We start from the raw sequence: 19,165 nt of genomic DNA on the forward strand, positions 1-19,165 counted from the left end.
ATATGTATTTTAAGAAAAAAAGAATGAGAGAAAATCATTGATCTAGTGACTATTTCTAGGAGATAGAGAACAGCAAATTAAGACAAATAAATTAGAAGGAAAAAATGATAAAAATATAAGCCAAAAAATGAAATAAACATAAAATAGAAAAAAAATCAACAGAGCCAAAAATCAGTTCTTTGAAAAAAACTAATACAATTTGCAAATCTCTCAAAAGACTGATCAAGAAAAAAGAAGGAATGAACTACTAATATAAATCATGAAAAAGGTGCCATCACTAAAAATCCACACAAGCATCAAAGTGGCAATGAGATGATGTTCTGAACAACTTTCTGCCCCAAAATTTGACAATTTAGATGAAATAGACAATTTCTTTTTTAAAAAAAAGCACACATACAACTTGCAAATATTGACACAAGAATTAGAAAGCCTTTATTTTTCTCTGTTCTATTTTTAGTAAAGATAAGCTCTCACTATGTTGTCCAGGCTTGTCTTAAACTCCTGGACTCAAGTGATCCTCCCGCCTCAGCCTCCCAAAGTGCTGGGATTCCAGGCATGAGCCACCTCAGCTGGCCAGAATTAGAAAGTCTTTATCATCCTATCCACTAAAGCTGAATGTTGCATTGCCATGATCCAGTGATTCAGTCTGAGAAATGACTACCGAGACATACTGAATATGCCCTGAAATCTTCTTAGGGAAACTATTTCTAAGAGATTAAAAAACACTGGAAGCTACCCAAATGTTCATCAATAGTAAAAACATTAAATATATCATGGTGTATTCATGCAGTGGAATACTATACAACAATGTAAACATTGAACTACTCCTCTAGGCAACAACATAGATGAATTTCAGTCACTAATGTTGAACGAAAAAAGTCAGATACAAAAAAATAATACTGTGTGAGATTCCATTCATGAAACAAAACCATTTTGATGAAAGGCAGATGTCGGTTACTTTGTGGAGGTAACGAGTGGGAGGAGCATAGGAAGCCTTGGGGATGTGGGTGATGTTACCTATCTTGAAATGAGTTTGTCTACTATGTAAACATTTATCAGGCTGTACTCTTAAAATTGTGTACTTTTCTGAATATATGATAATGTCAACCTTTTAAATTTACAAATAAATATTAGTCCAGGCACAGTGGCTCACACCTGTAATCCAGCACTTTGAAAGGCCAAGGTGGGCTGATCACCCGAGGTCAGGAGTTCAAGACCAGCCTGGCCAACGTAGCAAAACCCCATCTCTACTAAAAATACAAAAATTAGCCAGGCACAGTGGCGGGCGCCTGTAATCCCAGCTACCTGGGAGGCTAAGGCAGGAGAACTGCTTGAGCCCGGGAGGCAGAGGTTGCAGTGAACAGAGATTGCGCCACTGCACTCCAGCCTGGGTGACAGGGAGAGACTCTCTCTCAAAAATAAAATAAAATAAAATAAAAATTAAATAAGTCTCTGATGCAAGGTTGTTTCTGGGTGTCTGTGTCTTTCTAATAAAAGTAAACAGCAACACAATATTTACCCCTTCATATCCTTATAATAGAACTTGAGAGCACTTTAAAAGCTTGACCCTGGGATCACGTTTTTCCCAATACTCGACTGGAAGAACGATTCCCCTCCCGCTTGGGAAGAGACAGTTCTCTCTATCTGTTGACCTACAGCATAAGGAGGATAAGGTGTGGGATTTTAGGAGGAAGGGGATTTGACCCCCATCTAAGAAGCCATATCAGAAGGATCCACCCATGAAAGCAGTGGAATACCCAACAGAGAAGCTAGCAACAGATTCTCAACTTTCTGACTATTGGGTTTTCTAAAATGGGTATTTACAATACGATAGAAACCATTTGAGCATTCGTTATTCAGTGTACCCTTCGCCTCTAAGAGTTTGGATGATTGAATGGTGCCTTTCATGCCAGAGGGGTGACTGCTTTTGCAAAGGCATCAGATCGGGGTACTTTTCACCAGGGAAATCCTTCCTCCAAACAATCAGGAGAGAAAAGAGAATCCGAACGAAAATTAATACACTAAATTTTAAAGACAAAAAGGTAAAGCTGTTTTTGCCATGGTTTTCCCATACCTAGATTTACTTTCTTGATTGAAGTAGTTTTGTGGGTGTAAGTGATTTTTTTGAAGAGCAAATTTAAAGACTTTTTATGTGTCCCAATAGAAAACATGTCACCTCGAAAATAATTATTTTTGTAATAATCTGTTTATTAATGAAGTGATCTGCAAAATAGATAACGGTTTCTCAGGATTTCAGGCACAGAGATCCTTCCTTCTGCTGCATTTTACTTTGTTTTGCAAAAGTATATCATGAAGCAACTCAAAATTTGCTGACAGATTTTCTTAAGTACAACAGTTTCAGAAATGCATGCTCAAGTGGGTTAAATATGCCCACACTCACTGGATTGTGCCCCTAAATTATTCTCTCTGGTAATGGAAATGTTTTAAAACTGGTTGTGATGGCTGCACACCTCTGTAAATTTACTAAAATTCATTGAGTTGCACACACAAAACAGATGAATTTTATGATATGTAATAATTCAAAAAAGGTGTCTTTTTAAAAAAGGAAATCAATTGAACATTTAAAAAAAATTATTTCCTCTATTTCCCCATCTTGTTATGGCAATACTGAGTGTTGAGAAAGAAACATGTCAGGGAAAGACAGCAACTATGCAAATGCTAATTAGATGCAAATATGGGGAAAGAAGATTCAAGAGTCCTAGTGGCCCACAAGTTGAACAATGAACACAAGTCAGCAGCAGAACGTTATTTTTTCTGCTGTTTTGTGCTATGTCTTAGAACATATCCCCTTTTAGGGGACACAGTATCTCTTAAGCCTTAACACCAGAGATTTGGCATAAAAATGGAGCCTGGGTACTCCCAAAGTCAGTACTTAGTTTAATACTTATTCTCACTTATTACTTGTTACTCTTTCTACTTCTTTCATCTTCATTAATTACCACGCTGTTCAGTCCTTATGTTGTCTGTGTAAAGGCTAGTATCCACAGGCATGCGAACTTTTCCATCTCTGAGGACAGGAATCATATTGTATTCTTCCTTGTACCTGGAGTCAGTGAAAGCACTTGGCCAGAAAGGGCCCCATTTTTCTCCTTCCTGGTCCAGTGCCTGGCAAAAAGAATAGGTTCAAAAATGTTCATTTCCTTCCTTTCTAGAATCCAGGTGCTCCATCAATACCAAACCTATAACATAGGCCTGATAAAAGAGGCCATGGCACTGCTGTGTGGCCCATAGAGGAAGCATCAGTCAGGAGGGTCAACGTGGTCCCTGCAGTTGAATAGGATCTGAATCCAGTGGACAGGAGGCCCTTCCCCTTTTCTCCAGCCATCCAGCCATTCCTTGCATCACAGTCAGTGCACAGCCCCCCAACCCCAGGCAAGTCTGTCCTGCACCCTGTGGACTCTTTCGTCCACCTGCTAGAGTCTGGCAACCTCTTCCTGGTATCACAGTGACCCCTCCACCTGTGCCCGAGGCTCTGTCCAATAGGCTTTGAGCATCCCACATCCAGCTCAACTTGGACCCAGGGCCCAGCCCAGTCCAGCCCAGCACGGAGAGAATTGTGCCTCAGCTGGAGGGTGGATGGTGCTCTGTGGTTCCAAATGGTCAAGGCTGGGCACCCTGGAAGGACGACCACAGAAGAGATGGGACGCACTCACTGTCCCAGCCACTTGCTCACTGCCCACCTCCATAGGCCCTCCTAAGCTCCAGGAGGAGTGGGGGCTTCAACCGGATCTGTGCTTTTCTATGCCTGCCCAGGGCCTAAATGCCATAATCACAGAGCAGTTCCTGCTGCCTGGAAGAATCAGTAGGTTTTTAACCTGCATTTCTAGAATCTTTTTACATTCTCCCTGACAACTCTGTTACTTTGGGTTAAAAACAAACTTTAGCAGCTGTGTAACCTTTAGTCTACAAAGATTGTCAGATCCAAATTCAGAAAATAACACTGCTTCAAACTCCTGTAGCTGAGAAGGCCCAAGGTGACAAAATCCAGGAGGGGAGAAAGCTGTTAGCTGAGGATGCTAAGGACAGAACAGGGGGAGGTCAGTTACATTTCATATTAGCCAGAAGTGTCTAACTTATGTTACATTTTGGAAAAAAACAAGCTGCAATAATGTCACCACTAAATTAACACCATTAAAAAAAGCAATTATTAGTGCTTAGAGTTATAGACTCTAATAATAATAATAACATACACAGTATAGCATCTGAGTGGTTAAGGGTCTGGCTTTGAGAGTTACAATCAGATTCGAATCCCAGTCTCACCATTTTATGGCAATGCTGTGTGTTTACCTAACTTCTCTGTGTCTCTGTTTCTCTATTTGTGCAGTGGAAATGATGCCCAACTCTTCAAGGTAATGAGAGATTAAATGAATGGAAGTGAGATTCAAAGGACTTGCGGTAGACAGAATACCAGCCCCTCAAAGATGTTGTCTTCCTCATTCCCCAAAGCTGTGCATATGTTACCTTATATGGCAAAAGGAACTTCACAGATTTGCTTAAATGAAGAGAGGGACCTAGACTATCTGGGTGGACCTAGCATAATCACAAGAGTCCTTCTGAGAAGGAGGCAGGCAGTTCGGAGTCAGAGATAGCAATGCCATGGCAGAAGAGAAGTCAGAGAAAGAGTTAAAGACACTTTGCTGCTGGCCTTGAAGACCGAGGAAGGAGCCAAGAGCCAAGGAGTGCAGGCAGCTCCTGGCAGCTGGAAAAGGCAAGGGAAGCCTCCTAGAGCCTCCTGAAGGAACACAGCCCTGCAGATTCCTCGATTTTGGCCTCTGGTTTCCAGAACTGTAAGATAATCCATGTATGTTGCTTTAAGCCACAGATTTTGGGGTAATTTGCTACAGGAGCAAAAGAAAACTACATGGGGCTTTGAGCCTACTTTAGCACAGTGCCCAGCACATTCTAAAATGTCTCCAAGTGCAGCCAGTGCTAGTAGCTACTAATACCTGGAGGGATATTAACGATTCCTTTGTGACCAAACACCCATCAGAGGCCTTCAGCCCTTCCAAGGGACTTTCTTCTCTCCACTCGGTCATCTCCACTGACAGGCGCTCTTACCCCGAGAAGCTCCTCTGTTTTAGGAAGCTGTGAGATGGGTATAGAAGGGTCACTTTGGGGTGGACCTGAAATTTGCCTGCTAGGCTTTTCCTGAAACCAGGGCCCCTCTGCTAATGACGTGCCTTCGGCTCATTGCATGCAGGTCTCAGCTAACCCCAGAGGCTTCATACCTAAACTCTGAGTTTTCTTACCTTCAGACTGACCTCTTCCAGTTCCTTAAATGTTTCTCAGATGACAGGATTCAGAGCTCCCTCCCCGAGACACATCGCTCATCTTCGTCTCCACACTCTTGGGCATCTCACAAAGGGGAACTCACCACCAAATACCACATTCCAGGTGTCAAGAGCGTCTCTTTCATGCTTCCCTCAATTCAACCCAAGGCCACAATGGGCTTAGAGCAGCTGAACAACGTGCCGTGTTACTGTCAGCTGAGGTTCTTGTTTTTTTTTTTCTCTCTGCCAATGATTTTGCCTCTTGGCCCTGCACTCACACAGGGACTATTTGGACGGGAGCATCTCACCCTACCGTTTCCCTGTTTCATCTTATATCATTACATTTAGCTTAGCACTGTAGTCTGTTCTTTGGGCCCTGGTGTGTCAACCAAAGTATTCTCTGCATGTCGTCTCCAAATGTGTCAGGTATTAACTAAGTCATCTATGTCCACACACTAATAAAAATATCAAATGCGAAAATGACTGTGCCTTCAACTAGAAATGCACTTCCGCAAGGACATTGACTAGCATCTTTGGGAATGGCCATAAAAACAGTTCTAAATCCACCTACCAGGCATGCTGGTCTGCAGCTGAAATTACTTCATCTCATGCACAAATTTATCATGAGATTCCTTGACAGACAGACAAGCCGAGGTGTGCTTTGTCTCTACCATAGCTAACACAATTCCCTGACATAATAATCTAGCAAGCCCACCATGAAACTGGGAACACAGTTACCTTGTCGTGGCTTGCTCTTAAAGAACCCACACAGGCTTCTAGAGGATTCTGCTCCATTTTTCACGTGCTCACAAGTCAGCCTTACGTAGTCTGATCAGAGAACTTAATGAGGATGGATAGGAGAGCCCCACTTCTGTAGTTTGCAGGAGCTTTCCCCCTCTTTACTAATCAGACCTATATTTTGCCATCTCTAGCGTTCCAATTTCTTTCACAGTCTCCATGTTCTGTAAAGATTATCAGCAGAGGCTTTACAGCTTCAGAGGCGAGTTCTCTCTACTCCCTGGAGTGTAATTTGTCCTGGCCAAGAGACTTGAGCTCATTTATGGCAGCTTGGTACTGTTAGAATCTTTTTACTCATCTAGAGCTTCAATTTTCTCTTACCAAAGTTTCTTTTTCTTTTGAGTCAATAGATTGTTCTCCTTGGCAAAGAAGAAGGGAGCAGAGTTCTGCTCCCTTGCTGTCATTCTAAAATGCAAATAGCGTGGTGTTCCTTGGTCAGCGTTAAATCCTTGGGTGACTGGCTCCCCTTGGCTTTCAGCAGTGGTTCTCAAACTCCCCTGGGGTACTTGCTAAAAAAGCAGATTCTCCAAATCTCCTCTCAGAGGCTGTCAATTGCCATGTTAGTCAGGGTAAAACTAGCAGTTAAAACAAATCCAAAGATGTACGGAGTCTCAAGCATGACAGAATTTCTCATTCTCCTAAAGCCCAATAATGAGTGTTCTGGATCAGTGGGTGGTCATCTCCAAATAATAGTTCCGGGATTCAGGGCTTCCTCAATTTTTGTTGCTCTGCCACCTTCAACATGGGGCTTCCAAGATCCCTGTGCAAAAACATAAAGAGAAGGAAAAGTGCATGGAGAAGGTGCAGGGCAATTTTAATGGCTCAGGTCTGGAAATGGCAAGCATTAGCTGCATTCACATTCTATTGGCTAGATCTCAGTCACATGAGTGCACCTACCTGCAAAGGAGACTAGAAAATCGTCTAACTGCAAGGATAGTCTCACTCCAAAGGATGCTGGGAAATGTAGTCAAGCTCAGGAAGAAAAGAGAGTTATGCTGAGCAGTCTGCCCATATGGACATAAGATAAGGCTTAAGAATCTGCATTTTCACAAACCTCCCAAGAGATTCTGATGTAACACCCCATTTTGACCAACACCGCCCTGTCCACTCCCAGTACAGGCACCCAAGGCCTTGCAAAGTGGGTTCCACAGTCCTCCCCAGCCCTGTCTGCTCCTCCACCTTGCTCTAATCATATAAAACACTGGCAGCTCCCCCAGCCTGCCCAGCTACTTCATGCCTCTGTGCTGGGTGTCTCCTTTTTCTCTGCCCTTTCTCCTTTGGTTCACTTGGCGAATTCCTGCTGATCCTTTGAGACTCAGTTCAAGTGTAATCTCTTCGGCCAGGTAATACCTGACTCACCTGCCCCAGGTAGCACTGCAGAGCCTTTCCTCGTGTCCCTGACCTTCCTGGCCAGAATCTCATTATGGTATTGATTATGCTGAATGGCATTTTGCATTTGCCTTCCCATTTGACTGGGAGACCTCTGAGGGCAGTGACCTTTCCTTTGTGTACTCTGTACCTTACACCTTACCTGGTACCTCGTGGCAGTCAGGCAGTCAGGAAGAGTTGACTCCACAGAAGCCATAGAGAAGTTGCTTTCTTGATTTTCTGCCCATGCCAAAAAAAAAAAAAAAAAAAAAAAAAAAAAAAAAAAAAAAGCTTTTTTTGGTTGTTGTTATCCTTACAATTTCACTGCCTTAATTAATTAGACCTAATTAGCAAACTAGGTTTGTGTGACTCTGCTACACTATGCTCCTTGTTCCCTTTTGCCAGCTCTACTCAAAGGTGAGCTTCTCCAGGAGCTGCCCTGGTCTCATCAGCAACCTGTTCCCACCTTACTATTTCTCTTCAAGAGCACTGGCAATTTACACATTTGGAATTTTACCAGGAGTTCTCCCACCTTCTTGAGCCATCTCTCTTCTTTTTGGAGTCTCATGTCCTCTGATTTCTTGGGGACCATCAGAAGCCTGAATTCCTGAAATCTGGGAAATACATCCCGTCATCCTTCCATTGTCGAGAAACCATGGAATCTAAGATGATTGTTGAGGTAGCCAGCCTCCAAGATGGCATCCAATGATCCCCACCTCCTGGTGCTCATAGCCTGTGTCCTTTCTTACAGTAAACCAGGGTCAATTGTGTGGTCACTCCACGATTGGGCTCACTCTCTTGCTCTCTCATACGCTCACTCTCCTTCATCACTTGCTGCTCAGGCAGAAACCAGGTAGCCCTGTAAAGAGAGCCACATGGCAAAGAACTGAGGCCTCCAGCCAACAGCCATGTGAGTAAACTTGGCAGTGAATCCATCAGCCCCAGCAGAGCCTCGAGATGACTGTAGCCTCAGTTGACGTCTGACTGCAACTTTGTGAGAAACATGGAGCCAGGACCACCGAGCCACAATGCTCTTGGATTCCTGACCCTCAGACAGTGTGAGGAAATAAATCTTGTTTGTTTTAAGCTGCTAAGTTTTGGGCAAATTTGATAGGCAGCAATAAATGACTAATACAATTGGGCTTCTTTCAATCATTCTCATCTTATCTTTCAGTCTCCTTTAGGTCAGATGTTAGCAGCATGCAAGATGCAGCCATCATCTAGGAACGCCCGGAGCTTCCCAGAGCAAGGCACTGTTCAACTTCCACTCTGGTTTTGAGACAGATGAAGCTTTAGCCTTCATCTAACCAGACTCCCTCCTTCTATATGTCTGCATGAAAATTATTACATATTTAAATATGTACATATTTACATATAAAAATACATAATATTTTTAAATATTACTAAATATTTAAAATAAAAAGAAATAAGAAAAATAGAATTTTAAACCGTGTCTGTTGCATAGTAAGTACTGAACTAATATGTGCTTTTGCTGACATTGTCATTATTCGTACATCATTATTTCACGTACTGTCGCCCCAACTCAACGTTCCATTGCTTTTGAACAACACATACACATCAACTGCCATACCTCAATTTTGATTCCCAGTAAAACTGGCCTTGAGGATAATGATAAGTCATAGCTGTACCCTTTTAAAATCTCAAATTCAGTTTAATTGAATTTACCTGTAGACTGCCGGGCACAGAGTCTCATGCCTATAATCCCAGAACTTTGGGAGGCCGAGGCAGGTGGATCACTTAAGACGAGGAGTTCCAGACTAACCTGGTCAACATGGAGAAACCCCATCTGTACTAAAAATGAGCCGGGTGTGGTGGCACACTCGTGTAATCCCAGCTACTCGGAAGGATGAGTCATGAGAATCGCTTGTACCTGGAAGCAGAGGTTGCAGTGAGCCAAGATCGCACCACTGCACTCTAGGCTGGGCACAGAGTGAAACTGTGTCTCAAAAAAAAAAAAAAAAAAAATTTACCTGCAGATTGGTATAGAAATATCTTAGATTTCAAATCTTGTTCTGACTCTTTCCTAAACCTGCCTATTCTCCTATTTAAATACTGGGTGTATCTAGTGAAATTTTACATTAGCCAGAACTCTCTAATTTTGAAATTGTCCTGAAGCCATATCGACATTATTGAGGGTTTAGACTTTAACTAGAAAATACTCATTGCATTCTAGGAAAATTCACAGCCACCTAAAGGAGATGTGTCTGATTTGCAGTCATTTCCCTGAATCTGCAATAAATGAATCTACAAAGGATTGAAATTTTTTTAACAAAAATTGTCTGATAAATATTTTGTAAGGGTTTGAGAGTAGTGAAAAATGTTAACATAACAGGCCTATAGCGTTACTACTTTTCCACAGTTAGCATTTGTTTCCAATAGTCTAGAGGAGAAACCTTTTATCTCAACAATACTACATTCTTCCATTTGTAATAGTCTCTGATTTTTAAGCAGTTACTATTCAAAACATTTTATAACCTGATAGAAATATTCCTTTCTTTATACAGTCAGGTAACCCGGCATACTTGCACTATTTTCCTTAGAGCCTAATTGTGGCAAACCATTCATCGTGAGTGCCTGAGGCCTCTACCTCATCACCTGTCTGTTCTGTTTCATTCCTAAAAGTCTTCTTTTGCCCCATGTTTTAACCTGTGAGTTGCTCAAGGCCTCTTGGAAGTAGGTAGGTGATACATCTTAAATAAATGAAAATAAATCAGTGTGTTTCTGACCAGTTGGATGTGAACTGAATTTCCAGTAAATCAGCCACAGATTAAGTATCTAAGGGAATAGGTTCACTCAAGGGAAGCCCATGCATCCTTTTGTGATGCAAACTAGAAAATCCTTCCGCTTTACAATTTTGAATTTTCATATATCATATTTTCTTACAGTAAGGTACACCTGGACCAGATGGTGGCTTGTATCACAGACTTTAGGCTATTTTTAAGACCCTCAGTAAATATTCAGCAGGAACCCTGGTGAAATCATCACTTCCTTGTCACCCTCTGTTCCCTGGGTGTGAAGCCTCAGCAATGCTGTTGACGTTCATGTTTCCACTAGGTGTGGTCTCACAAATGTTTCCTCCTGGACCCCTCAGCACAGAAAACGTGTGCAGCTTCACAGATTCTGGTAGGGGTGAACATGAAGAGGAGACACGGATTTACATAGTCCAGAGGACCCAAAATAGCTGAAACCATTAGATACTTCACACCGTAAACCAAGGTTAATCTCAAACTCTGAGGCTGCATGAAACTTGACCCCCAACACTTCCATCTGCAGGGAGAATAGAGAATGTGTGTCTTGGAAGACAGGCTGTCATTTGCTTGTGACCATGACAGGCTACTTCAGTTGTGGGGGTACGGTGATTGCCAGTAACTCCGGAGACAGAGCCCTTGACCCAGGTGTGTTCAATAAATTGCTGATGAAAATGAGATTCACTGCCAAGTCTCCACAAGGTCATCCGGTCTCCTCCTGCTGTGCTCCACATGCAGCCCGTGTGGACTGGGTTCCCTCTCAGGCTGCCTGGGTCCCAGCAGAGGGCAGAGGACAGTGGAGGGCCCTTGTCCTGGGGACAGTCAAGGCAGAGCAGTCACCACTTGTGCTGGGTGAGTGGTCACTGGCCTTCCCCTGGCCCTACTGGGGGCTCCAAAATGACCATAATCACAAGCCTGATACTGGCCCTAAGTCCTACTGAAAACCCAGAGGGAGATGGAAACAGTGGCACTGATGGATTCTAGAGCTGAACAGGAGGTAGGTGGGAACTTTACCTCTTTTTTCTTAAAAACAGCTTAAAAATACGTTTATGCCGAGAGCTATCAGGGCTCAATCATCTCTCAAAAGTCTCCTGAATTTTGGCCAGACGTGGTGGCTCAGGCCTGTAATCCCAGCACTTTGGGAGGCAGAGGCAGGCAGATCACTTGAGGTCAGGAGTTCGAGAGCAGCCTGGCCAACATGGTGAAACTTCATCTCTACTAAAAATAAAAATAAAAATTTGCTGGCGTGGTGGTGCACACCTGTAGTCTCAGCTACGTGGGAGGCTAAGGCAGAAGAATCTCTTGAACCTGGAAGGTAGAGGTTGCAGTGGGCCAAGATCGTGCCACTGCACTCCAGCCTGGGTGATAGAGTGAGATTCTGTCTCAAAAAAAAAAAAAAGTCTCCTGAATTGTATCATTAGTGAACATGCTTCAGTGAGTGTAAAAAAAAAAATCACTCTAAAATTCAAACTAAATTTTCCTTGCAATCTATCCTAACAATCATCTGGGTCTTATTTTTAATAATCTGTCATAGAGAAACACCGGCCCCTTCTTTAACACTGAAAAAGGAAAGTGACATTTCAATCACTGTCAACAATTTAACAACCAATAAATATATACTGAGCAACTCTTCAGTCCATTCCTCCGGACACCATGGATGAAGAATGACATTACCAATGGAGAGAGCAGAAGCCGCTCTCTTAAAACGCCCAAGCAGTGTCTTATGTCAGTTTGGGAGTCAGAGCCACCCAGGAAAATTGTTAGTGGCTCCGTTTAATTAGCACTCCTGCCACCTGCAAACAAGTGGTACTAAAAAAAGGTGCTGAATTCTTGCCATTGAGAATGCCAAAAAAAGACACCACTGGTTTCATTCTGACTACTAGAATCTAATATTTCACTGATTTGGCGGGCAGGGGGCGGGGGGAGGAGGGAGGAAGAAAATACACTTTCACTTTCACCCAAAGGAAATGACTTAACAAGTCACGTTTTAGAAAGGATCATATGGTAATGAGTCCTGCGATCCAGCAATCCTCCCTCCCCTGACCTCCTGGCCTCTGCCTTCCCCTCTGCCTGGTCTGGGCTCCCTCTGCCTCCCACAGAAACTGCCTTCTCCTCAGGTCCACTCTTAGACCTTCCTCCACCAGGAAGCCATCCGGAATCGTCTCTGTAACCCCACAACACTTGAGAGTCTCTTCCCCACAGGTGAGCACTAAGTTATATTTCTTGATAACAACTGCTATTACCTTAACCCTTGTCAAGAACAAGAGCCAAGTATTGTAATAGGAAACCTTGACCACCTTTTGGAAAATAGGCAGGGTAAAAGTGATTGACATATAAGCCACCTTATACCTTCCCTGTCTTCCTGAGAGTTGCCAGCACAGAGTTGAGCAACCAAGCAGGTTCTCAGTAAATGGTTGATTGCATGATTGGCAAATGCCTTTGTGACACATCACAGAGCAGGTGGCCGTGGTGAAAATTTGGCAGCTGTGACTCCTTACTTCCTGCTTTAATCAACGTCGTGGGATTGAAATGCTGGACACACAGTAGGTGCTAAATAGATTTTTATGGATTGATTAACCACTGGAGAGACTGTGCCTTATGTGGGATTTATTAATGCTTTTGATGCCAAATAGGGGTAGTTCTCATAGAGCATAATGTGTGTTTTTTTTTAAAAAAAAAAAAAAAAAAAAACCAGCAAACACAAAACCCCAACCAGGACAGAGACTGGCAGCTGCTCTGTTTACACCCACTGTGCTCCTAGAAACAGATGTCCTGTCAAATCTGGAGGTTTCTGATGAGGCTTCCACTCTTCCAAGTGACCTGCGTGTTCAGTAATCAAAGGGGCCCATGCCCTTCTCCTGCATTAGTGCTCTCTGTTCTAAGACTGATCGCCAGTTATGTGTCTGGGGTAAAGACTTTTGCTGATGAAGGCAAAAATCAGCATCCACTGTGTCTACGCCAAGGGAAAAGCACTGGGCTAATGACAAAAGAAACTGCATTTGTGTGTTTGGTGTGGTAAAAAGAACAGAGGCTTTGGGACAACCGGGCTCAAATTCCAGCACTGTCACTTACTGTGTGATTGCAGGTGCTCATCTACCCTCCGGTGAACTCAGCTCATCATTCATCACCTACCTCTCTGGAACTCAGTTTTGGGGCTGATAATACCGATTCCACAGGTTGCTGTGAGGATTATCAGGATATCATGGGTAGAGTTCTTGGCACAGTGCTGACACATAGTAGCCACTGGGTAAAGGTCCTTTTGTTGTGGCTATTACTATAAACACAGATAAGGACAGAAGTCCACCTTGGCCACTGTGGGTTCATGTGGCGCCCCAGGTGATCCCGATGTGACTTCCTCTGGTTCCTCCTTAGGTGACAGTGGCCTTTGCAGCACAAGTCCTTGTCTGATGGACTGCACAGATAATGGTCTGTGATCTGAGTGGAGAATGGATGCTCTGGAGTGTTCCAGTCCACTTCCCTATGCACTATGAGTCTGCTCCTTCACTACCCGTCTGCTTGGAGTGTACACATTAGCCCTGATCCCAGTGCCCAGCCTGGGGCTCAGGACAGGGAGGGTTGGCTTTTGGAGTACACACCACCGAGTTGATCCTGTGCTTCATGGAGAAATCTCTGACCATGGTGGAAGAGGTTCCTGGGCACAACACACGAGTCCCATGAACCGCACAGAGAGATCCATGCCAATCACGGGGCCCATCCCATGGGCCACAGAGCAAAGCAAAGAATGACCCAGAAAAGATCCCAGACTCCAGCAAGATCTATGTAGAGAGAGAGAGACAGAGGAGACCCCTGACACAATGCAAATCCAGTTTATGTTGCCAAGACACTAGATGCGCTGGGACAGATCACGTGAACAACAGCACTCTGAAATGGAGCTCATGTGCAGACCAGCGCAGACCCTTCATAAATGACTGTGTCCACACTAAACAGCTCCCAGCAGGGCAGCTGGGCAGAGCATTAACGACGAGGAAGGCCTTGGTATCTAACTCTGGAAATCCTTATTTGCATTCAGGCTCTGAGGGATAAAACGAGGATGGGTGAGGACAGGGTAGATAAGCCCACTGGGAGTCTAATTCACACAGCTTTTCTCATTCTCCCTGACAAGCTGGCTCCCTTGGTGAGCTGTTACCAAACTCCAACCCTGAAGACTTTACGGTGCTCCAGAACCAGCACCCTTCGCACCACCACGGCCCGAGGCGGTCCTCCTCTGGATGAGAACTCAACACAGCTCTCTTTTCTGATCCTGCCAGCAGGGAAACTGGGAGCATCCTTTCTCCTTCATCTGGAGAGGGAGCTGAAGAAGGATTCTTGGAGTGCCTATTTTCTTCTTTCAATTGAGGATCATTCAAAATCATCTGTAAGACACTGTGAGTGCCTCACATTGCCAGATCTTAACCTATCCCAGACCCTGCAAACCTTGGCCACATTTCTGTAGTGCCTACAGCTGTCTCATAGGGCGCTACTCCAGAACGCGGCTGGGCGGACTTTTGTATGTTCAGTCAGTGGATCCATGGAGATTATCTCAGAGGACAGCTTCCTACAGCGTGGAGGAACAGATACACGCCTGTGGCTTTGTTCTCCTTCTTTTTGCGTTGAGTTGACCTGTGTATCAATTTGAAATCCCAAGAAATCCCTCTTTTTTCCATTTTGCTATCTGGTAGTCTTCTATCACTTTTCATTCACCATTTTAAGAACATAGTATTCAAGCCAAAGCTATCAATCACCTTCAGGTGTTGTCTGAGGACCCTTGGGGAGTTTTTCTCCTCCTCCTCCCACTCCTGCTCCCCTCCTCAGCACCTCTGCCACGCTCTCTTAAGGACATGCCAGTTTTCCTGGCTGTCCTCCTCATGAAGGGTGGTTTCCTCCCTGAAGTGCTCCGCTCTGTCCCCTCCCCTGAGTCCCCAGCTTCACACACACAAACTTTGTTGGATGTTTTTTCCAGGAAATTCAGTTATTCTGACACCAGTGGGCCGTTTCCCCGGCGTCCTCATTCCGTTTCTGACACTGCTCCTGCTACCCTCAATAGATTATTATTATTTATTATTTATCAGCCACGACACTGTACTCTGCTTCCTACAAGATATTAAAGAAGACACAATCCGTGCGCTGAGTTTACAGCCAAGGAGAGCAGAGGCCTGGATCAGACATCACAGGGGGGAGCTGTGAGGAAGGGATTTACCGGCGCAGTCCTCCCCGGCCCTGGCAGATGGGGGCAGCGACTGGCAAAGCCCTCCCCAGGCCAGCTCCTCCCAGCTGGGCCTCCATAGCCAGCTCCCCACACTACCTACCGCACTCTCTCCCGAATTTCTAGCAAGGCCTCAGGCCTTTACCTGGGGAAGCAGAGGGAGGGTGGAGGATAAGGATAAGGCCCTCAGGCCTTTACATTCAGGCAGGGGTGGAGGAGGAGGGCGAGTACAGATATTTCCTCTGAAACTCAAAACCAGGTAAAGGGGAGGTAGGCGAGGAGGGAGAGGTTGGGGAATAAAAACCAGACCCGGAGAGCAGTCAGGGGTGGGGAAGATTGTGCCCAGAGTGGAATATTCTAGCATAAGGGAAAAGCCCTCATTGGGAGTCCCACACGCCTCCGGCCAAATCTCTTCTATTAGGGTTAGAAGTTAGGGTCCGTGTAGACAGCACGTGTAGACCGACAGGGGGTGGGACTGAGAAATCAGTGTAGACAGTGTGAGAGCGAGCGAGCTGTGGTGGGGGTGGGTAGTCAGTGTAGACATCAAAGGCTGGTCAGGCTGTTAAACAGAGAAGGTTTCGGAGATTCCTAAGGGTCAGTATGAACAGAAAAGTTCGCGCTCCTCGAGGAGAGGCAGGGCTGACTCAGAAGGCTGGTGGACACGATCTGCAGGGCTCTCCCTGGTCCTTCAGAGGGGTGGGCAATTCCTGCTTCTTTCCAAGGTTGGAGTGTTATAAGGAGGTCGGAAGCTGAAAGACGATAGGACTTTTCCTTCTCAAACTTTTCCGCCAGTTTCCTCAGGTGTTGAGAGCAGACAGGGAGCTCGCCTCGGTCCCGGTCCCCCAACCCTGAGCCGGCAGGGCCGGGAGGCAGCGGCGGAGAAGCCCGTGCCACGCGCCGTGCGTCTGCCGGGCGCGGCCGCGGAGCCAGGCGAACCGGGGGCCACCGCGGGGGGCGGGGGCGGCGGACGGACGGAACGACAGATGCACCCGCGAGCACTCCGCTCCGGACCGGGCGCGCCGCGGCCAGGGATCCCTCCGGCCCGGGGAGCTGCGCACCGGGCCGGGCCGGGGGCCCCGCCTCCCCCACCCGCCACCCCCGCCCACTCGGGCGCCCGTGATTGGCTCCGCCCGCCCCTGGCTGCGCGCCGAAGCCCGCCTCCCTCGCAGCTAAAGCAGACGGTACCCGGAGCGGAGCGAGCCAGAAGGGAGCATGGTCCCCGCGCCGCGGCCGCGCCAGCCCCCGCGCCGCCGCCGCCGCCGTCCCCGCCACCGCGGATCTCGCCGCAGCTCCAGCCCCAGCCCCGGCTCCGCAGCGCCCGTCCGCAGCCCCGGCGGTCGCCGCGCCTGAGCGCAGCCCCCGCCCGGAGCCCGAGCCGCGAGCCCGGAGCCAGCCCCAACCCCGCGGCCGCCGCGGCTGCGGGGAGAGGGCGGGGGCGATGCTGCCGGAGCCGCCGCCGCCGCCGCCGCCTCGATGAGAGCCGCGCCGCACCGCGCATAGCCGCACAGGCTGACAGGCAGGAGGACCGACTTCCCTCTCCCGGGCATCCTCCCTGGGCTGCCGGGAGGCGGCGGCGGCGGAGGAGGAGGAGGAAGAACGAGGGGAGAAGGCGGAGAGCAGGAACGCGAGGAGGAGGACCTGGATCCGTTTCCTCCGGCCAGGACCCGAGCGGCCCCAGCCACCGCTACTCGCCGGCGCCGTCCGCTCTCCATCAGCCCTCCTGCGCCCACCCGCGACCCCGGGCTCTCTGCGCGTCGGGCCGGGGCCGGAGCCGCGCGGCCGGAGGTAAGAGCCGGGCCGGGCGGGAGCGCCTCGGATGCGGCGCTGAAGGGAGACCCAGGTCCTGGCCGCCGCGCGGGGCCGGGCCGGGCCGGGCGTGGGAGCGGGGCCGGAACCCGGAACGCTGGGCTCGGCTCCGGCGGCGGCGGCGGCGGAGACAGGAGCCTCCCGCGTCTGGACTCGCAGGCTGCAGGAGCCCTTGCGCCTGCGCTGCTCCAGGGGGAAAAAAAGGAGGGGGGGATAAAAACTTCCTGCCCCCGGGTGTGTATGCACTGGGGCTGCCTGGGGACACTGTCACGGTGGTCGGAGGTGCTGGAGGCGAGTGTGACCCCTGACCGGAGCAGCCCCCCTTCTGGGCCCGGCGGCGCGCGCCCCTCTCCAGGCCACGTTCCCCTGAGCGGCCCAGGGCCCCGGCCGGGCAGGGGGCCTGGAGGCGCCAGAGGGCTGGCCCCCAGGGGCGGCCGCGCGCACTGCCCTTTGGGGATGTGCGCGCCTCTGTGCAGCGAGAAGCCAGGTTGGGGTTTTCTGCCCCTCGCGTCCTCTGATCCCGCATTTGGGGACAGGGTCTCTTTACTCAATCCCAAGTAACTTTCGAGGTAGAGGAGCTCGAAAACCGTCGGGAGGGAACCGCACAGACCTTGTTGTGACCCCCCTCCCCGACACACACACACACACACACACACACACACACACACACACACACTTCCCTTGACATCTTGTGGGTGCCAGCGTGTTGTGGGGGGACGCGGAAAGGAGAGCTCACGGGGATGGCAAAGGAGCCAGGAGGTGGTGTCGGTGGGGAGGGGTTGTTGATGTGTGGGACAGGGTGGACCTGGAGATGTGTAGTGTGGGAGTGTGAACGCGCGCCCCAGTGGCCGCGTGGGGCCGGGGGTGGGGGGCCCAGGGCTCGCGTCCCAGTCTCCGTGGCCTGGAGCGGGCTGAGAGCGCGAGGGTTATCTGCGGTCGCCGCGCGGGTGCCCGCGCTGGACAGCGTCGGCCCCGGGCCCCGAGGGAGGGACGTGCTAGCCCGGGGCCGGAGCGCTGTGCTTGGAGCCGGAGTAGGTCGGAGGCGGCTCCCAGGGCAGGTCGCCTCTGCGTTGGCTGGGGAAGGCGGGGACGCGCTGCCTGCCTGCGGCCAGCCGTCTCGGAGGAGGGGGTGGCGGCCATGCGCGAGTCTCGGATGCCTGGGTCCGCCCGCTGAGAAGCCAGTTGTCGTCCCCGGGCTCTGGAACCGAGCGGCAGACGCGGTCCGTTGGCGGGCCCTCGCGCGGGCCCCCAGGGATACTGATGGGTGAGGAGCTGCCGCCGCCGCCGCTGCCATCCCTGCCGCTCTGCAAACGTTCTCCTCCCTCCCTCCCGTGCTTGCGCCGCGGCGCGCCCCGGGCGAATCGTGGACGCAGGTATTTATGTAGCATTAGGCGAGACCTCGGCGCTGGAGGGACCAGACCGTAGAGGACGCCCAGCTGCCGCTGCCCGCGAAACTTCCACTTCGGCAGCTCAGCGGCATCCCGGCCCCGCTGCTGCAGGTTCCAGCCTCTCTCCAGTCCAGCAAAGCTGGGATTCGGACTCCTCTTGCGATGACAGATCTGTCCTGGTTACGGCTGTATTTATCCTAGTTTCAGTCTCTTTAAAGCCATCTGTCTAGTCACTACAGAGTTTCTTCTTCGCCGTGTGATCTTATCACTAACTCAGCCCTGGGAGGTCAGATTTGAGGAATTGCTTCATTTTCAGATGAATGACAGCAGACTTGTCTCACCTTATTTCTGATTTATTATTATTATTATTGAAGGTATAGAGCTTTTTAATTTTTTTTGTGAGGGAGGAGGACACTTAGAGAAAACATGTCCAGTAAGCACTGGTGAATACTTTAAAGGCTGGTTGGCATGCATGTATTTGATTAGTCTGTAATCTAGGTGTTTATACAGGTATGGAGCTGTGCGCTACTGATGAATAGTCTC

The 19,165-nt window shown here is 48.3% G+C and overlaps 1 protein-coding gene and 1 long non-coding RNA gene across 2 annotated transcripts in view; one reads left to right on the forward strand and one right to left on the reverse strand.

Annotated features, from left to right (window-relative positions):
- Positions 1-1,351: 1,351 nt before the first annotated feature.
- On the reverse strand, positions 1,352-9,252 carry LOC103876788. Its single transcript, XR_002516564.2, has 3 exons — positions 7,990-9,252; positions 5,271-7,697; positions 1,352-3,126 (listed from the first exon to the last, which is right to left on the reverse strand). It is a non-coding gene; the product is annotated as an uncharacterized LOC103876788 (long non-coding RNA).
- A 7,352-nt stretch (positions 9,253-16,604) lies between these two features.
- Positions 16,605-19,165, forward strand: part of KLHL29 (kelch like family member 29) — a 322,618-nt gene continuing 320,057 nt past the window's right edge. The window contains exon 1 of the mRNA XM_017947314.3: positions 16,605-17,213. The gene's annotated coding sequence lies outside the window, so the exon portion shown is untranslated. The remainder of the gene's footprint in view (positions 17,214-19,165) is intronic.

This window comes from Papio anubis, chromosome 14, assembly GCF_008728515.1.
Source record: "Papio anubis isolate 15944 chromosome 14, Panubis1.0, whole genome shotgun sequence".
NCBI classification, from domain to species: Eukaryota; Metazoa; Chordata; class Mammalia; order Primates; family Cercopithecidae; genus Papio; species Papio anubis.